This window comes from Nyctereutes procyonoides, unplaced genomic scaffold (assembly GCF_905146905.1).
Source record: "Nyctereutes procyonoides isolate TBG_1078 unplaced genomic scaffold, NYPRO_anot_genome, whole genome shotgun sequence".
In the NCBI taxonomy this organism is placed as follows: Eukaryota; Metazoa; Chordata; class Mammalia; order Carnivora; family Canidae; genus Nyctereutes; species Nyctereutes procyonoides.
The window spans coordinates 34,061,790-34,081,977 of record NW_026575134.1 but is presented as its reverse complement, the minus strand read 5'-3'; the positions used below and the strand labels follow the sequence as shown (position 1 = coordinate 34,081,977).

Genomic DNA, 20,188 nt, shown 5'->3' with positions numbered 1-20,188 from the left:
CACTTGAGAATGTGTCATATACACACTTTACTTCTCAAAACCCTACTCTACCCCTCACTTCTTTAATTCAACAGATTAGTCTGTTCCTGTGTAGAAATCAATAGGTATGAGCTTCCACCAGATTTCCAACCCTCTGCCTCTGAATATAACTTCTATCAGTACATACTTTGTGTTTTCATTACTCTCTCGAGGACTGAAACATCTCCTTCCCTCCAAGATTATCCCCTATTCTTTATTGTGGATTTCATCCTGAAATGTGTTTTTTTTTTTTTTTTTTTTTTTTTTTTTTTTAAGCATCTTAAGCCTCTCCAGTGACTTCAGGACCCCCCTCCCTTCACCTTTTTGGGCCCTTTTTCTTCAGCCTTTAAAAATGATCAGATATCTGAGATCTTAGGCAGCCGTCTTTTGATTGTGCCTCCTCAAATCTATGGACCTGTCTTTATTTCTTCCAGACTTCTTAAATGTGTACTCTAGCCTTTATTTGAATTTGTATTTACTTCTTAGCCCTTGGCAGTATAGTTCTGGCCATGCCACTCTGATGAAATTACTCCCACTAAAGTTCTCCTGTAGTTTTATCATTCACAGTTGATATATTCTTCCAGAGGATTGTATTTAGAGTGTACCCTATTTTTTTTAATATTTTATTATTTATTTCAGAGAGAGCGCACAAGCATGAGTAGTGGGAGGGACAGAGGGAGAAGCAGACTCCCTGCTGAGCAAGGAGCCTGACCCTGGGATTATGACCTGAGCTGAAGGCAGACCTTAAGGCGCCCCTACTTAAGTCTTAGCTTTCAGCTCATCTTTTGAACTCTTGAACTCCATATTTTTCTCCCACAGGTAGTTCAGATTGAATTATCTTATTTCCAAATTTGTTTCTTTTTCTGTATTTCCTCTTTAGTATCTTGACTCATTTCTATTAGTTTATTTTTGAAACTTTATTTTTAAGGATTTTAGTTTTAAGTAACTGCACTCAATGTGGGGCTTGAACTCACCACCCTGAGATGAATAGTCTCATGCTCTACTGACTGAGCCAGCCAGGTGCCCCATGCTTGAAACTTACATACTTTATATATTTATTTAGAGATTTTATTTATTCATGAGAGACACAGAGAGAAGCAGAGACACAGGCAGAGGGAGAAGCAGGCTCCATGCAGGGAGCCCAATGTGGGACTTGATCCCTGGTCTCCAGAATCACACCCCAGGCTGATGGTGGTGCTAAGCCGCTAAGCCACCAGGGCTGCCCTGTTTGAAACTTTAAATCTTAAAATATTTATTTCTGGTTAGATGCATTAAAAAAAAAAACAACAAACCAGTAAAATTTGCACTTTGCAAAGAAAAACTTGGTAGTATCTATCAAATTTCCTTTTTGGACATCCGTACTAAGAACATTAAGAATGTACAAAAGTGGGGTGCCTGGGTGGCTCAGTCAGTTAACTGTCTGCCTTTGGCTCAGGTCATGATCCTAGGATCGAGCCTGGCCTCAGTTTCCTTGCTCAACGGGGAACTTGCTTCTCCCCCTCTGTCACTCCCCTGCTTGTGCTTTCTCTCTCTCTCTGTCAAAAAGATAAAATCTTAAAAAAAAAAAAGGCCGTTCAACAAATTATAGTATGCACACATGGTAGAATGTTATGCTGCTGTTCAAAATAATCCTAGATAGAACATATCAAAGATACCCTAGAGAGAACAAGTTGGCATATCAGGTCACATAAGTACTATGATTATAAACATTTAATAAAACATACATTAAAGAAAACATATATTAAAAAAATACATTACAATGACCAGAAGGATATCGGCTCTTTTCCCTGAATATTTAGTAATTTATAGTAGTTGAATAACTTAAAAGGCTATCAAACTGAAATTACACCTCTTCCTGGAGTGAACAATGTGTATCTTTTCATGTTTTTATAGCAAAATCATTAAATTTCACATATTAATCTAGTCTACCCCCATTCTAGCAGTCTGATTCCTGGTAATGGTAATGGTTTAGTGATCGTTTTTGCCCTTTTAATTTGCAGGATTTCTGTGAACTTAAAATAACATTTTAAGTTTTAACATTGTTATAAAATAACTACTTTGGCATATTCATCATGTGTAGTTGATATATAGTCATTACTTTATAGTGGAGATTCTATCTAGCTTCTTATGCAAATACCAGAAAAATGACATGAAGTTACTTTTGGCCAGTACAAGATTTTTAGTTATTATCTGAGAATAAATTTCTCATCAGTAAGCTGTTAACTATTGTGTGGCCGTTCAGTCAAATGATTTAACATATTTTTCTTTATCCCATGAGATCAATAGCTGGCCTTCATTTTTTTTTTTTCCTGGCCTTCATTTTGAACTTAAAATTTGTTAGCTATCACTTATGCATCTTCAGTGCATCTTCAAACGGAGTTAAACTTTTGTAATCACCTTTTTATCTTTTTAATATGTTGATGGCATTTATTTATTTTAAAAAATTTTTATTTATTCATGAGAGACACACACACAGAGAGAGAGAGAGACAGACACAGGCAGAGCGAGAAGCAGGCTCCCTGCAGGGAGCCTGATGCCAGACTCGATCCCAGGACTCCAGGATCATGCCGTGGACTGAAGGCAGAGCTAAACAGCTGAGCCACCCGGGCTGTCCTGTTGATGGCATTTATAAAATCTCTTCAGCCAGGGACACCTGAGTGGCTCAGCGGTTTTCTCTCTCTCTCTCTGTGTGTGTCTCTCTCATGAATAAATAAAGTCTTTAAAAACAAAAAATGTCTTCAGCCAGGTAGATCTGAATATGGTTTTCTAAGAGTTGTAATTGGTACATGTCACTTTAAAGAGTATCATGGATGGCAGCCTAACATTTACACTACTGTGAAAATTGTTTTTCAGTTTTTTTGTGGGTCCAGTAGTAGAAGAAATATTTATGTGATCCTTGCTAATCCCATATAAATCTTCAGTTTTAGTGCATACACCCAAAAATGTGCCATTTTATTTTATTTATATTTTATTATATTAGTTTTCAATTTCAAATTTTTTAAATTAAATTTTCAAAAATTTTATTTTTAATGAAATCTCTGTGCCTTTTGTGGGGCTTGAACTCACAACCCTGAGATCAAGAATCTTATGTTCTACCACCTGAGCCAACCAGGTGCCTCAGCAATGCATCATTTTTAAAAGTTAATAAAAAGTCGATCCAAACATAAGTGGTTCTAATAGATTTCTAAGAATTCAGTGTCCTTTCTTTGAGAGTACTCTTTAGAGAAGCTGCTTTTGTTTCCTCTTTAGGTCTTTATGAATTTACATTGTTCTTTAGCTTTTTTCTGGCTTACTTAGGGGAGGCTTGTTGTAAATCTCTGCCTTGTCCCTTCCTTACATTTATCATGAGAATAAGGAAGAGATCTTTATTTTTCTTAACATATTTTCATTTATTCCTCCTATTGTTTCTGATTAGATACCATAGAGAATTTCCTGAAGCACAGGATTTCCTGAAGCCATTGTGAGACCCCAGTTCACAAGATGTATATGACAGTTAAAATTTGAAACTTAAAGGTATTTCTACATTAGGAAGGTTTTTGAAGGTACTTCACTAAATTTCTAAGAAAGAGTTTTATATAAAGTAGCATATCTGGCAACTAAAATATGAGTAGGGAGAGAACAAAGTAGGAAAAAACCACCAACTTTGAATTTAGCAGTGTAGGTCACCTAAGGGCCATGTAGGATCTTAACAGAATTTGGAAAGAACACGTAGTTGACTTTTTTGTTCCAGTTAATTTTTTCAAGCCCTAAAATGTTGTTCATAAATATTTTTCAAAACTAAAAGTACTATAATCAAGCTTTATACTGCTGTCAATATTTGTCTTTTCAGCTTTTTCAAATGCAGAACTGTTAATTTGTGTGGGTGTGTGTGGGGGAAGCAGCTACTATTCTCACTTGACTGGTTGTTAGACATTTCTTATGATATACATTACTCTGGAGTGATAGTTCTCTTTTGGTTATGAATGTAGAATGTTATACTATTGGGAGTACAAAATGAGAATGGTAAAGTTGTTTATTTAGGATAGCCTGTAATTTTGAAAAGTTTTGTAGAGCAGGGCCGTTGATTCTATTAATGTTCATTTAGAATTTTGTATTTAGGATAGCCTGTAATTTTGAAAAGTTTTGTAGAGCAGGACCTTTGATTCTGTTAATGGTCATTTAGAATTTTGAATCATTATTTCTTAAATCTTGTCATCAGAATTTTTTCCTTTATCATGCTTTGTTAGCAATGGACATTTGATCAAATTATTAACCTAAGATTCAGCTTCCTCTGATTTGTTTCAGAGATAGATTAGGTTAGGAGGTATTCTGGTAAGGGCTTTTTAATTTTTTTTATTTTTTAATATTTCATACTCGTAAAAATTTTGTGGTGGTTCTTTTGGGATAGGTTTCCTGTAAAACAGAAAGTAATTCATTTGGCTTTCTATTAAAGGGGGTTGTTCTTAATCCAAAGTTATAGAATTGTTTTCTAGCAATCCATCATACTGGTATTGATATTGTATGGCCAGTTTAAATAAAAGTTTTCTTTGTACTTAAGTTTTATAAACTAGAAATGGATTGTTAGTCTTAAAAGTTTTCTTCAAAGAAGAGAGTGTTGCAGGTAAACTTTTTTCCTGTAGTCAATTTTCCTATCAATATTTCATATTTCATTAATTTCTTTAAAGTTAGCTCTGTGCCCAGTGATGGGCTTGAACTCACGACCTGGAGATCAAGAGTTGCATGTCCAACTGACTAAGCCCGCTAGATACCCCTTGGGTTTTGATTTTAGATAGTTTAAAAAAATCTAGAGAATTATATGCTTTAGTAAGCGTAGTCCTTAAGTACTGTTTTAATTAACTCTTTTCATCCTTTTTTAAAGTAAATTGGTATTGCAGGGTGATTTCTAGCAGCTTTGAAATGTCCAACAGGTCATTTTCTGTTCCAAAAGTTGGAATGTTTTGCTAAGTCAGATGAAGCTTGTTATTTAACATGCTGATTTGTGTTACAGTCAACACATTCTCTAGATGCTTTGTTCACAATACTGCTGGAAAATACCCAAGACTTTAGTGTTTTCAAATAAATGTTTTTTAGGCACCTTAGCAGGTTTATTTTACGAAGTTTTATGATATGTGGTAGTTCATTTATGTGAAAATGTTTTATATGTGAAATGTTTTAGTGTAAGGAATTTCTCAGACAGCATACTGATAAAATAACCTGTTAATGATACAGGTATTTAAAATACTGATATTTAAATGGCCAATGAGGAGAGTTAAACTCATTTCGCATTGGATACTTAATTTCTGGGGTACTTATCTTTCTTTTCTAAGAAGATGTGTTTTGTCTTTAATGAATATGCACTTTAAACAAGGTAACTGAGAAATGAAACAGTGTGACTAGAAATTACTTTTTATTGTCTGAATATCTCTAGTTTTGTGGTTCTATTTTCTAATTCCTATTGTAGAGCCTTGTATAGACTAGTAACTAGGATTCCCTGTCTTTTCAAGAATGAAAAGGCCTTTTTGTCAAATTTATTGGACTACATAGTGACCTTCTACTTTTAGTCTCCATTGAAGAAATTACATAATGACCAAAAACTCCAAAACTACTGTGAATTAAATAATACTTTTAAGTGAAAAGGTTTCTTCTCATTGCTTATGAATACTTTTTTATTTTTTTTAATTAATTAATTTATTTATGATAGTCACAGAGAGAGAGAGAGGCAGAGACACAGGCAGAGGGAGAAGCAGGCTCCATGCACCGGGAGCCCGACATGGGATTCGATCCCGGGTCTCCAGGATCGTGCCCTGGGCCAAAGGCAGGCGCTAAACCGCTGCACCACCCAGGGATCCCCTGAATACTTTTTTTATTAATGTTGACTGATGATCCCAGGACTCATTTGTGTCTGAGGATTGTAGATTTTAGGTGATCTGGGTCATGTCTAAAATACTCAACATTTCATCCCTGAATGAGTAACCCTTGAAGAGCTGCCTTGTGCAAAAACAAACATTGTTTTATGCCTGTTACTCATATTTTCTTCTAATTTATCATTTGACAAATTCAGACATACAAAAAAATTACAGTAGTACAAAAATTAAAAAAAAATTTTTTTATTTGAGAGAGAACAAGCAGTGGGGAGGGCTCGAGGGGGAGAGAGAGAGAGAGAGGGAGAGGGAGAGGGAGAGAAGCTGACTCCCTGCTAACAGGAAAGCCTGATGGTGGGACCTGATCTCAGGACCCTGGGATTATGACCTGAGCTGAAGGCAGACGCTTAACCGACTGACCCAACCCAGGTGCTTCAGTACAAGAATTCTTATGTATGTTTCACCTAATATTTCAGATGTTAATATTTTATTCCATTTGCGTTTACCTTTTCTCTGTATATCCATCTGTATTTTTTCTGAACTTTTTTGTGTTGCAGACAAAATGTCCCTTCACCCTACACCCTTCCCTTAGGGAGTATCTAATATTTCTCCTAAAAGCAAAGGCTATTTAGTTTTTAAGTTTCATTAATTATCTGTAATCTGAAAAGTTTTTCAGTTGTTTCCTGATGTGACATTTTGAAGAATACTGCCAGGTATTTTGTAGAATCGCCCTCAGTTTGGATTTGTTTTCTTGTACTTAGAAATATCATAGTAAAATGTATTCCTCATTGTACATTCATATCAGGAGGCATATGATGTAGATATGTCCCATTACTAGTGTTTTTAACCTGATCATTTAAGGCGGCACCTGTGGATTTCTCTTTCTTTCTTTCTTTCTTTCTTTCTTTCTTTCTTTCTTTCTTTCTTTCTTTCTCTCTCTCTCTCTCTCTCTCTCTTTCTTTTTCTTTCTCTCTTTCTTTCTCTTTCTCTCTTTTCTTATTTCCTTTCCTTTCTCTTTCTTTCTTTCTTTTCTTTTCTTCCTTTCCTTTCCTCTTTCCTCTTTCCTTTCTTCTTTCATCTTATGAGGATGTATTTTGAAACTGTAATTGTGGGCAGCCTGGGTGGCTCAGCGGTTTAGCGCCACCTTCAGCCCAGGATCAAGTCCCACATCGGGCTCCCAGCATGGGGCCTGCTTCTCCCTCTGCCTGTGTCTCTGCCTCTCTCTTCTCTGTGTGTCTCTCATGAGTAAAATAAAATAAAATCTTAAAAAAAAACAAACCAAATTGAAACTGTAATTGTTGAGAGCTTTCAAGGATCTTGCAAGCTAACAAAGTAGCCATGGAAGCTAGCAGAAGATAGAAGACTGTTAGGTCAGAGATAAAGACTTACAGAAGTAGCAGTAGTCAGTGTGTATTTGCCCTGGTTTCCCAAACTTGAGCTCCCTGCAGGTGATGTGAACAGGGCCAGCCAGATAACTTCTGCGTAAAGGCAGTTGTGTTGCTAGAGAGGAACCCTAGGTTTAGGGACCTTGAATCTTTCATAAGGGGCAGTGAGCCTGCCTGATATTGGACCAAGAGGGAGTCATTATCTTTATTGTCCCAGACATTAAACAACTTGCCCCTTGCCCTGGAGGAAGTCACTGTACTGTCTCTACCTTCCAGGGATGTTCAGGGTTATACAAATATGCTTTGAAAAGATACTCAGTGCCCTTCCTTGCAAGAGGAGAAACATGAAAGACCTAGGGCAAATTGTCTCCCAACAATAATAATCTGTACTTTTAAAGCTTTCTACCACTAGTTTTTGCATTTTTAGATCATTCTTGTTTGAATCAATTTTTTTTCTAAAATTTATTTATTTATTCATGAGAGACACACACAGAGAGAGGCAGAGACACAGGCAGAGGGAGAAGCAGGCTCCATGCAGGGAGCCTGACATGGGACTCGATCCCAAGTCTCCAGGATCACAGCCTGGGCTGAAGGTGGCGCTAAACCGCTGAGCCCCCTAGGGATCTCGTTGTTTGAATCAATTAATATGATCGTTGCCAAATGGTGAATTTTATGAATTGCTTTTCCTGCTTTCCTGACTTATTCCCCGTGTCCTTACACCTCCCAAGTAAACTACCTTCGTATAGGCCTTTCTTTAAGAATCTCTACATAGGGGAACTTGGGCTGCATCATAAGGCAACTCAAACTCATCATGTCTAAAATCCAATTTTTCCTCTCAATGTTCTTATTTAAAACAAAGTATTCTAATATCATTTGGCAATCAGTTTTTCAAGCTAGAAACAGGCTTGTTGTGTCAGTTCCTTTCTTCCTGCCTCATGGAGTTTTGTGGTTCTTCCTCCTGGCTACCTATTGGTATACACCATTTCATTCCTTTGGGTACTGCCTTTGCTGAGGCTCTGATCAGTTGTTACCTGGACTGTTACAGTAGTCTTTCAGCTGTTGTTTCTGTTATTGTTTCTGTTCCAGTTTATCCTTTAGAACATTGCCTGAGTAATCTTTCTATAGTACAGAGATGATTATGTTTATTTTCTGTTTAAAACCCTTCAGAGGCCTCTATCACTTCTAACTCCTTAGCATGGAAGACAAGATTCGTCATGGTTTGTGCTTTCTTTTTACAGTTGTCTTCTCAAGGATCGTTTTTCTGTAGTGGTCCACTCCCCTGGCAAGTTGTATTCTAGTGTGAAGATTAGCAAACAAACTATCTTTAAGGGCTAGACAGGAGATAGTTCATTTTTGCAAGGCCATGTATGGTCTCTGTTGCATACTTTTTTTTAAATACAACCTTTTAAAAATGTAAAAATCTTTCTTAGCTCGTGGACTCTACAAAAATAAGCTGAGTCAAATTTGGCCAACCATAATTTGTGGGCCTTTTTGCTAGCCAAATGAAGCTAACATGTCATGTTTTCATCAGTCTTTGCCTTTTTATATGCTCTTGGTTTGTATTGCATGGAATATTCTTTTCTACATAGGAGACTTCTATTCATGATCTTTCAAAATTTAGCTCATAGTTTAATTTACTGAATCCTTTCATGCTTCTTCAGGGCATACTTTAATCATTTCCATTTTCCTTGCTATCTGCCGGTCTCACGTATCTTAAGTTGCTGCCCTTATTAGTGATGTAGTTATGTGGATACATGTGTTTTGCCTTTTGCTAGAAGAAGCTTGTTGATGAAAAAACATGTTTTCTTCATTTCTTCAGGTATGTCTTCCTGCTTGTAAATGGCTTTACTTGATTTAAATTGAAAGAAAAATTGAAAAAAAAAAAAGACTGACATAGGATATGGCTATTGAATATGCTAATAAAATACATCTAAAATGGTTATGTTTTTTTCTTACTTTAGAAAGATACGTTTTTTTTTTTACTTTAAAAGATATAAGGAAAGAGGCTTTTCTGTTCTTCATATAGATATTTTTCCCTCCTCATTTAAAAGTTACTGTGAATGTAGGCTGTCAAAGTATATAAAGTAATAGAATCAATTCCTGTGTAGTCACACTGGTGAAAAATCAAACCGGTCATGTAGCTGAAGTCCCTCCTTTCCCCTTTCTTCCCTGCATGTTTATCATTTCCACATGTTTTTATACTTTGACCACATACTCTTTTTTTTAAGATTTTATTTATTTATTTATTCATGAGAGAGAGAGAGAGAGAGAGAGAGAGAGAGAGACAGGCAGAGGGAACGGCAGGCTCCATGCACAGAGCCCGACGTGGGACTCGATCCCTGGTCCCCAGGATCAGGCCCTGGGCTGAAGGTGGTGCTAAACTGCTGAGCCACCCAGGCTGCCCTTTTGATCACATACTTAATATATCTAAATATAGTATAGATTTGTCTGCTGTTAGTTCTTAAATAGAGAATAATACACTTCTGCAACTTTTTTTTTTGCAACTTGTTTTTGTTTTGAGATTTATCCATGTTTTTATACGTAATTTCCATTAGTTCATTTTGCTGAATGTTAATTCTAATATACAAAATTTCCCCCACATTTTAACATCTTTGAAATTAAAATCAGTGGTGTCTCACCCTTATAATCGGTGGATTTTTTTTTTGTGGTACATAAATATATGATGTTTATGGTATAGGCCACAGTTGTGTGCATTATATGAAAAAGCCATACTTTATTTATTCTTTTCTGACAATCAGGTTTTTTCAAAATTTTACTATTACATACAGAGCAACAGTGAATATTACTTTATTCCACTGTGTGGAATTCCATATTATTTTAAACCTCTGTGTGTGTGTGTTTGTACTTATGTATATGAGTTTCTGTAGGCAGAATGTATACCTGGGACAATTGGTAGATTATGGACTGTGTCCATGTTCAGCTTTGCTCTCAAAAGTGATTGTACTGCTTTAGTCCATATGAGTCTCCGTTAAACTACGACTCTTTAACATAGGGTATTGTCCTACTTTTTGTCAGAATGATGGGTATAAAATGGCATCTTGCTATAATTTTAGAGATTTTCTTATTACTAGTGAGGCTGACAATAAGTCTTTGGCATGTATTTCCTTTTCTGTGAATTGCTTATTTATATCTTTCACCATTTTTGTACTGATTTTTGCTAAATACAGTTTGATTTCTTCAAATCTTTTGTTATGTGTGTTGCCAGTATCTTCTGTTTCTATGGTTTATCTTTGTCGATGGTATCATTTGATAAATGCATACAAATTTTAGATTTTAATAGTCAGATTTTCCTTTTTTTTTTAAGATTTTATTTATTTGATAGAGTGCATAAGCAGAGGGAGCGAGAGAGGGAGAAGCAGGTTCCTATGTGGGGCTCGATCCCAGAATCCTGACCCCCAGGATCATGCCCTGAGCCAAAAGCAGATGCTCAACCACTGAGCCACCCAGTTGTCCCTGCAAATGAAAATGATTTATAGAAGAGACATTAGCAGATTCATTTCTTCCACAAAATGATCCATTTCTTTGATATTGTCCTAAAAAACACTGATAGGTTCCGTGTATTTTATTGTCATAAATTAAAGTTTGGGTACTAATGAAGGAAGCTAAACTTCTGTCTTTTGTTTCAGGTGGTTGAATCTTTAAACTTCAGTCTTGTAATTCTGAGAATAGGCCACCTGTGTTGTCAGATATAAGAATGGTAAAGGTAGAATTAAAATAGTATTAAAAAACATTATTTGATAATATTCACTGTGGATATAGCTATAAGACATTTAAAAAGTAAGCTCGAGGGATACCTGGGGGGCTCAGCGGTTGAGTGTCTGCTTTTGGCTCAGGGTGTGATCCTGGAGTCCTGGATCGAGTCCTGCATGGGGCGCCCTGCATGGAGCTTGCTTCTCCCTCTGCTTGTGTTTCTGCCTCTCTTTCTCTGTGTCTCTCATGAATAAATAAATAAAATAATTAAAAAAAAGTAAGTTCAATATGATTTTCATAAATTAACTCATTTGAAAAAGAAGTTGAAAATTAGGTTAATTAGGAGAAATTTAAACTTCAGCTCAAATAGTACAGCTTTTGGCTAACGGTTTCCATTTGTGGTATCATAAGTATTTCAGGGGCTAGTACATGATTGTTTTTGAAAGTTAATACAACAAATCAATATTAATAATATATTTATGAGATAATACAAAATGAAGTGGTCAAAATGCTATAGCTGGGGTGTCTGGGTGGCTCAGTTGTTTGGGCATCCAACTCTTGATTCATGATCTCAGCGCCTGGGATTAAGCCCCATCTCGGGCTTCATGCTCAGTGGGGAGTCTGCTTGAAGATTCTCTCTCTGCCCCTCCTTGTGCTCGCTCTTTCTCTCAAATCTTAAATACCATTGCAATAACAAATTGTTTAATTCATGGCTTTAATTAGTCACTGTCATTGAAATAGTGTAGTATTTAATATTCTTTTCTGTATTTAACACTTTTTCAGTTATAAAGCTCCTTTATCCACTCTGAAATGTTGACAAATTTTCAGCTGAAACATATTTTCTAGGTATACCTACTTCCTAGGTATATTCATGAAAGGAGAATCTTTATAGATAAAACAAACTGGAATTATCTATTATTTAAATGAAACTAGATTATAGACAATATTGTTACTTTGAAGAATTCATTCTATCTCCTTTGATTTCTTTGTCAGACTTTGTGAAATCAAGACAAAGACATTTGTACAAAACTTAGAGTTGTGATAGAACTGATGTTTGCAGTATCTTATTAAAAAATAAATTTGAGGGGTGCTTGACTGGTTCAGTTGGTGGAGCATGTGACTCTTGATCTTGGGATTATGAGTTTGATTACTTAAAAAAATAAGATCTGTAAAAAAAATAAATTTGAAATGACGTGAGGCTCTAGCATAGTTTGAGGCTTTTATTCATTTAACTGTGTTCCAGACTTTGTGAGGAATACAAAAGTAGTTTAACAGCAAAATTTCGGAGTGCCTGGGTGACTCAGTTGGTTAAGCCGTGGGCTTTTTGCTTTGACTTAGGTCATGATCTTGGGGTTTTGTGCCCCGTTTTGGGTTCTGCATTGGGGATAGAACCTGCTTAAGATTCTGTCTCCCTCCGTCTAATCTCCCCTGAGTGTGCATGCACGCATTCTCCCTCAAATACATAAAATCTAAAAAAAACCCCACAAAAAACCAAAAAACAAACCAGCATAAATTTTTTTGGTCCAATAGCTAGTTGAATGAGGTTGACTCTGTTTTCTTTCTTTCTTTCTTTCTTTCTTTCTTTCTTTCTTTCTTTCTTTCTTTCTTTCGTTCATTCGTTTATTTGAGAGAGAGAGAGCATAAGCAGGGGAGAGGGCAGAAGGAAAAGCAGACTCCTTGCTGAGCAGGGAGACCAGTGCGGGTCTTGAACCCAGACCCTGGGATCATGACCTGAGCCAAAGGCAGACGTTTAACTGAGCTACCCAGGTGCCCTAATTCTATTATTTTTCAAAAAAAGCATTTTGCAGTGTTGAAAGTCATTATAATGCACAAAACTCTTTTCTTGAAATGACTAAATTACTGATTTGCACATAAAAGTGCTTTGGTGAAGACCCCTTCCCTAAAGTACTTCTCTGAAAAAGTTTTGCTTTTGAGTACTACCTCCCCTAAAGTGTTTCACTTCTTAGAAGTTCATCGTACCTGAAGTATGTCAGGAAAATGCTTGAGAGCCACTGTATTCACATTTAGAATTTTGGATTCGTTTGCTAAGCATCTTTAAAAATACGTTTTGTGTTACATAAGAAAAATGTTAATTTTGAATCTATTGTACTAGATGGAGATGAACTAGAGTTTAGCAAAGGATATTGGGAATTTGTATGGTGGGAGATAGATAATCCGGAAGAGATGTAAGTCCTAGGAAGAGATGGATAATATCTTTGAGGACAGAATGTGAAGTACTGTGTTGATATGGGTAGGTCAGATCTTGAGGTATAATTGAGAGGAGGGAGAGAAAGAAGGCTAAAAGATGTTTGGATCCAAGTAAAGACAAGAATGGTGGAGATTTGGTATAGTAGGGGACTGCTTGTGTGGGATGGGTGGTGGTGATGGTATTGTCTTTGTTTTTTTAGCATGCTCAATGATTTTTACATAGTGCTTTTAAATCTTTTTGTATCTGGTGCTGATTATAGCTTGCTGAAGGGCAATTATAATCTGTAATGTATGTTTGGTAATTTGACCAAAGACACATTTTTCTATTAGTGAACTTAGTACTACACTAACTGTAGAACGTATCAATACTGATTTTACGTAGGATAATTCTCTAGCTCTGTTAGGTTTGACGACGTCAGATTAAAAGTACATTGGTACATTGCACCTGATAAAGCAATCTTAACTGTATTTTTCATTTCCTGTTCCATCTATCTGTCTCCCTTTAAAGAGTTTGTTAATAAGTTCACTTTTGAAAGTGAACTGCACTGTGTCTACCTTATTTTAATATGTATCCTGGAAACAATTGATAAGTGTGTTCAGAAAACTCTGAATGCTTGGTTTTTATGTAAACAGAATCAAAGGTTTACTTTGATCTAGTATAGCTATTTGCTTGTTTCTGGTTGAATGAAAATATTATCTAAGGTAACTTGCATAGAGATACCTTTTTAAAATGGTTGTTGTATTGCTATTGGGGTTTTTTTATTGTAGAATATTGGGCACAAATTTAATGCTTTGGTCTCTCTCTCTCTTTTTTTTAAAGATTTTATTTATTCATGAGAGAGAGACAGAGGCAGAGACATAGGCAGAGGGAGAAGCGGGCTCCCTGTGGGGAGCCGGATGCAGGACTCGATCCCGGGACTCCAGGATCATGCTCTGAGCCAAAGGCAGACGCTCAACCACTGAGCCACCCAGGCATCCCAATTCTTTGGTCTCTCATCGCTTTTTATTATGAGATAATAATTAGTCCCCTGAGTGAAAAAAAAATAGTCTTAAAACACTTTCATTTTACTTGTTATTTTTATTTATTTCTTCTTGTTGATCTTTAGAAATACTGATCATTTTCATATTTCTATCTTAATTTAAAACTTGATGCTTTTAGTAATGTAATAATTTCTGTACTTTCCATTGATGCTTTGGAAAAACTGGGGATTATTCAGTAGTCAATTGGGAATGCCCTGCTAATAATAACATGGTTTTTTATAACAGTGTAGTCTTTTTTTTTTTTTAAGATTTTATTTATTTATTCTTGAGAAGCAGAGAGACATGGGACGAGGGAGGAGAAGCGAGAAGCAGGCTCCATGCAGAGAGCCCAATGCGGGACTCACTCCCAGGACCCCAGGATCACGACCTGAGCCAAAGGCAGATGCTCAACTACTTAGTCACTCAGGTGCCCCTTAAGTGTAATGTTTAATATTGTCAAGAATTCAAATGAAAAAATAGAAAGCTTACTTGTTTATAGGTACTGATGATGTCAAGCTCTGGATGTTAGTACAACCAGTATTGATGAATTAGATTTAAAAATGGCAATTTGAAAACCCCAATGAGATACCACTTAACACCCATTAGGGTGGCTATTATAAAAAAAAAATAACTAGTGTTGGCGAGGATGTAAAATAATTGTAACCTTTATGCACTACTGGCTGAAACATAAAATTGTATAGCTACTATGGAAAATAAAATAATATACTGATTCTTCAAATTAAAAATAGAATTTCCATATAATCTAGTAATTTCCCTTGTGGATATATATACACAAAAGAATTGAAATAGATTAAGGTTATCCCTAAGTACTTTAAGATTTTAGAAGCTATCATAAATGGCATTTTTATTTGAATTTTCAGTTCATTGCTAATGTATGGAAATTGAGTTGATTTTTATAGATGTATCCTGCAACCTTACTAGTCTCAATTATGCCTAATAACATTTTTTGTATATCCTTAGGATTTTCTATATACACAATCATGTTGTCCATGAATAAAAATAGTTTTACATCTTTTCCCCCCAAAAAGCCACCAAATAATTGGAAATAGGGTCTTGAAGAGAAATTTGTATATCCATGTTCATAGCAGTATTACTGTAGTCAACAGGAGGAGGCAACCCAAATATCTTTTATTTTTTAAAGATTTTATTTTAGTTTTTGAGCAAGCCTGTGCATGTGAGTGGGGGGAGGAGCAGAGAGGGAGAGAGAGAGAATCTTAAGCAGGCTTCATGTTCAGTGCGGAACCTGACTTAGGGCTCTATCTCATAACCTTGAAATCATGACTGAACTGAACTGAAGAGTCAAGACGCTTAATGGACTGAACCATTCAGGTGCCCCTGAAGATTATTATTATATTTTAAAGATTATTTATTTATTTTTAAAAAGATTTTTATTTATTCATGAGAGACAGAGAGAGAGAGAGAGAGAGAGAGAGAGAGAGAGGCGCAGAGACATAGGCAGAGGTAGAAGCAGGCTCCATGCAGGGAGCCCGACGTGGGACTCGATCCCTGGTCTCCAAGATCACACCCTTGGCTGCAGGCGGCGCTAAACCACTGCACCACCGGGGCTGCCCTAAAGATTATTTTTAAGTAAACTCCACACCCATTGTGGGATTTCAAACTCACAACCCCATGATCAAGAGTTGCATGCTCCACTGACTGAGCCAGTCAGGTGCCCCCAAATATCTTTTGGTTGCTGAATGAATAAACAAAATATGGCACATACATACAATTAAATATTATTTAGTCTCAAAAAGGAAGGACATTCTGAGACGTAAATGCAACATGGATGAACCTTGAATATGTTTTGCTAAGTGAATAAGTCAGTTAAAAGAGCAAATACTGTATAATTTCATCATATAAGTACCTAGAATAGTTAAATTCTTACAGAGTATAGAATGGTGATTGCCAGGGGCTGGGGGCAGGGACAGTGGACAGTTATTGTTTAGTGGATAGTTTCAGTTTTAGAAGAGGAAAAAAGTTCTGGAGATGGGTCGTGGTGATGGTTGCACAACAGTGTGAATGTACTTAGTGCCACTGATCTGTACACTTCAAAATGGCAAAATTTGTGTTATGCATATTTTATTATTTAAAAATTAAATTTAAAAATTGAGGTTTGAACAACTAGAAGGAGAAAATTGCATAAGGAGAAATGCAAGGCACCATTGCCTTTACTGATTTATTTGTGATGTCATAGTACACTTGAAAGAAGAACCCAATTGCATGTGGGCTTTGTATAAGTTTGGCAGAATTATTCAGAATTTTCATATTGGGGGCAACCTGGGTGGCTTAGCGGTTTAGCGCCTGCCTTCAGCCCAGGGCGTGATCTTGGAGACCTGGGATCCAGTCCCATGTTGGGCTCCCTGCATGGAGCCTGCTTCTCCTGCCTGTGTCTCTGTCTCTGTCTCTGTCTCTGTCTCTCTCTCTCTCTCGAATAAATAAATAAAATTAAAAAAAAAAGAATTTTCATATTGGTTAATATATTGAATGTAAGATAGTAAAGTATTTCGGTTTTTGCTCCCTCCTGCCCTTTTAAGGAAGCCTGGAAAGGATAAAAGAAGGAAACATAGTTCGTGGTGGTCAGACCCATGCTTGCGGGTGTCAGTATTGGTTACGTTGCTGTTTTGGTAATTGTAAAAGGACGTGAAGAATTTGGATTGAATTCAGATGGGTCTTAAAGTCTTTTAGGAGGTTGGGGAAAAAAAGGCCTATTAATCAAAGTTAAAGTACCTGAGATTATTAAGCTTAAGGAATGGAAGCCTAATGGTTGCTTTAACAGGAGTCTTCACAATCCTCTGAATGATATATTATAGGCAGGCAGCCCCAGCTTACAAAGGGGTAGTATTTCAAAACTTCATTTCTTAGTCAGTTGATAAGAACAAATGAAAAAGTCATGAATAATACAGCTATAGGGGTGTAATGTAGTTTGAATTGCAATGAAAAATAATGGGAAGTAATAGTATTTTACTGAGTCAATGTTTTGGACTCAGTGGACTTAAGCAGCTCCTGTTCTTTGCTTACTGTACTCTATAAAATCCATCAACTCCAAGTAGAAGATACTCTTATCATGTCATGAGTTTATCTGATGGAGGGTTGAGAGAAGGGAAAGACTTAATACGTGGATATGGCAGGGAGTCACCGTGGCTAAGTTAATTAGTAATTTAGAGTTATTTCCTTGTGGTCTTTTATAACAGCTATCTCCAGCACCACCTCCATCCCTTTCTTATGTGCTGTGTATGTTATGTGATTTTCCTATCTGTTTATTTTCTAAAGTCCCCTTTGAGATTGACCCCCACATGGCACAGTGGTTGGTAAGGGATAATTTTCTGAGTTTTCTTTAGGTGAGCTTGATTGGGACCTTTGGCTTGTTTGCCTTCTAGCTTGACATGTTGGGGGGAAAAAAGTAAGAACAGCAGGATTCTGAAATTGTAGTAGTTTCTTAAATATCTCTAGGTCAGTTACCTGGATTTTAGCTGTTATCCATGTGACACTTTGATTTAAAATCACATGGATTGGCCAAGAGTTGTATGTGTTTTATTCCCTAGGACTTCATCCTGATTTTTTTTAGACTCAAGGGCCCTGAATTAGTAGGACTTGAATTTGCTACAGTTTTTGTACAGACGGTCACTTTTTTCTCAGATGTTAGTGTGAATCAAAATGGCCTTGTAAACATACAGATGCCTGGACCACACCACAGACCTACTGAATCAGAATCTTTCTGGGTGGGATTTTAATTCCCCCCCCTTTTTAAAAGAGATTTTATTATTTATTTGAGAGAGAGAGAGAGAGAGAGAGAGAGAATGCACAAGCAGGGGGAGCAGCAGGCAGGAGAGGAAGATCCAGGCTCCCTGCTGAGCAGAGCCATACACGGGTCTCAATCCCAGGACCTTGGGATCATGACCTGAGCCGAAGGCAGATGCCCAACCGACTGAACCACCCAGGTGCCCCTCTGGGTGGAATTTCAAATATATATTTACTTATTTATTTAACTTTTTATTAAGGAAAGATGTAAACATAATTCAAAAGTAGAATTCCTTTTTATTATCAAGATCTTATAATGAACAATTTATGGCTAATCTTATTTTATTCATATCTTCATTTTTTTCTTCTTTATTATTTTGAAGCAAATCCCAGATGTATTATTTCATTTCTAAATATGGAATGTACATATTTTAAGAACTTTCTCAGATCATTCAAAAACTTATTTTGAACAGCAATACACATACATAGTAAAAATTAAAGTGGTGAAAAGGGTGTGCAGTGAAAAGTAAATCTTTGTCATCGCCCCCAGTATTCTTGTTACTTTTCTCAGAGACAAACCTACAGTTTATTTATGTATGTATAGATAATTCCATGTATCTACAATCATATATACATGCAATTCTTTTTTATTATTCATAATATCTATTGTAAAGTACAAATTTTTCTGAATCTTGTTTTTTCATATAACAATATGGGAATCAATCCATAACAGGGTAAATTGTTTTCATTCTTTTTTTTTTTTTTAGGATTTATTTATTTATTTGAGAGAGAGGGAGAGAGTGAGTGCTGCACATGCATGCCAGTGGAGAGAGGGGCAGAGGCAGAAGGAGAGATAATCTCAAGCAGACTCACTGCTGAGCACAGAGCCCCCTGCAGGCTTTCGCTATCCTGAGATCATGACTTGAGCTGAGACCAAGAGTTGGTTGCTTAGCCAACTGAGCCACCCAGGTGCCCAATTGCCCAGTTTTGTTAGACATTGCTGAATTGCTTTTCTACCATCTTTCTATGGTATGCACAGTTTTCCAGACTCACTGGTTCCATTTTAAAAATGCTTTTCACGTCTCTCCTATTTATGTTCAAGCTTTTCTTTAAATCTGAAAGTATATTTATTATAATAGCTGTTTTAGAAAGTTTCATCTCTGAGTTTCATCACCTATTTCTGTGGGTGTGGGTCACAGAAGTGGTTTGAAAGGGCAGTGCTAAATTACTGAAGATAAGATTAGGGGAGCCTCACAAACAGCATTAAGTGAATTAGCAGGGGATCCCTAGGTGGCGCAGCGGTTTGGCGCCTGCCTTTGGCCCAGGGCGCAATCCTGGAGACCCGGGATCGAATCCCACATTGGGCTTCCGGTGCATGGAGCCTGCTTCTCCCTCTGCCTATGTCTCTGCCTCTCTCTCTTTCTCTCTCTGTGACTATCATAAATAAATAAAAATTAAAAAAAAAAGTGAATTAGCAGATGGGTTCAATATGGTTAGAAGGAGTTTTCACCGTGGCTTTGCCTCATTAAAAGGAGATAAATTGGTGGAATATTGAAATCTCTTCTGATGCTAAATGAAATGGTTTAGAACTCCAGGATTTCAGTTTATGATTTTCTCTTACACCCTGAACATCTTATTAATTTGTCTAATAAAGTTTTATTACTCATTCTTACCAGAGGCAAGTCAGCTTAGGAATGTGGTAGGTAGTTAAGAAGGAATGTTTAGGGGGCACCTGGTTGGCTCCTTTGGTAGAGCATGTGATTCTTGATCTTAGGGTTGTAAGTTCCAGCCCTGTGTTGGGCATAGAGATTACTTAAAAATAAATACTTTAAAAAATAAGCATTTAGGAGGTTTAAGGAGGCATAAATTTATGCCTTTTATCTGACGGGCAATGTATTTTCCTGTTCCTTTACTATACTCTAGCTATGTGACCTTAACCAGTTACCTAGTTCCTCTGAGTTTGTTTTCTTAATAGCCAATTGGGGAAATACTAGTATGACTAAATGAAATGTTACAAATAAAGCATTTATTAAAATGCTTGCATATTAAGGGCTTCAGTTGGTGAAGTTGGTGACTTATATAAAAGGTGATTTATGTAATCTGAAGAGAAACTAGAGTAATTGTCATTTTAAATATTGTGTATATTTCCTATTTTGGAGGCAATCTCTTGTCTTTGAATAAAAGAATTTATGTTTGATTCATTAAAACAGAGACTTCCCAGATTTTTAAATTGTAGAGCTTGGAAAT

General features: G+C 36.4%; 1 protein-coding gene across 7 annotated transcripts in view; it reads left to right on the top strand.

The window, feature by feature from the left end:
* Window positions 1-20,188, top strand: part of HIPK3 (homeodomain interacting protein kinase 3) — an 89,854-nt gene that overhangs the window by 8,824 nt on the left and 60,842 nt on the right. The gene's annotated exons all lie outside the window — the stretch shown is intronic.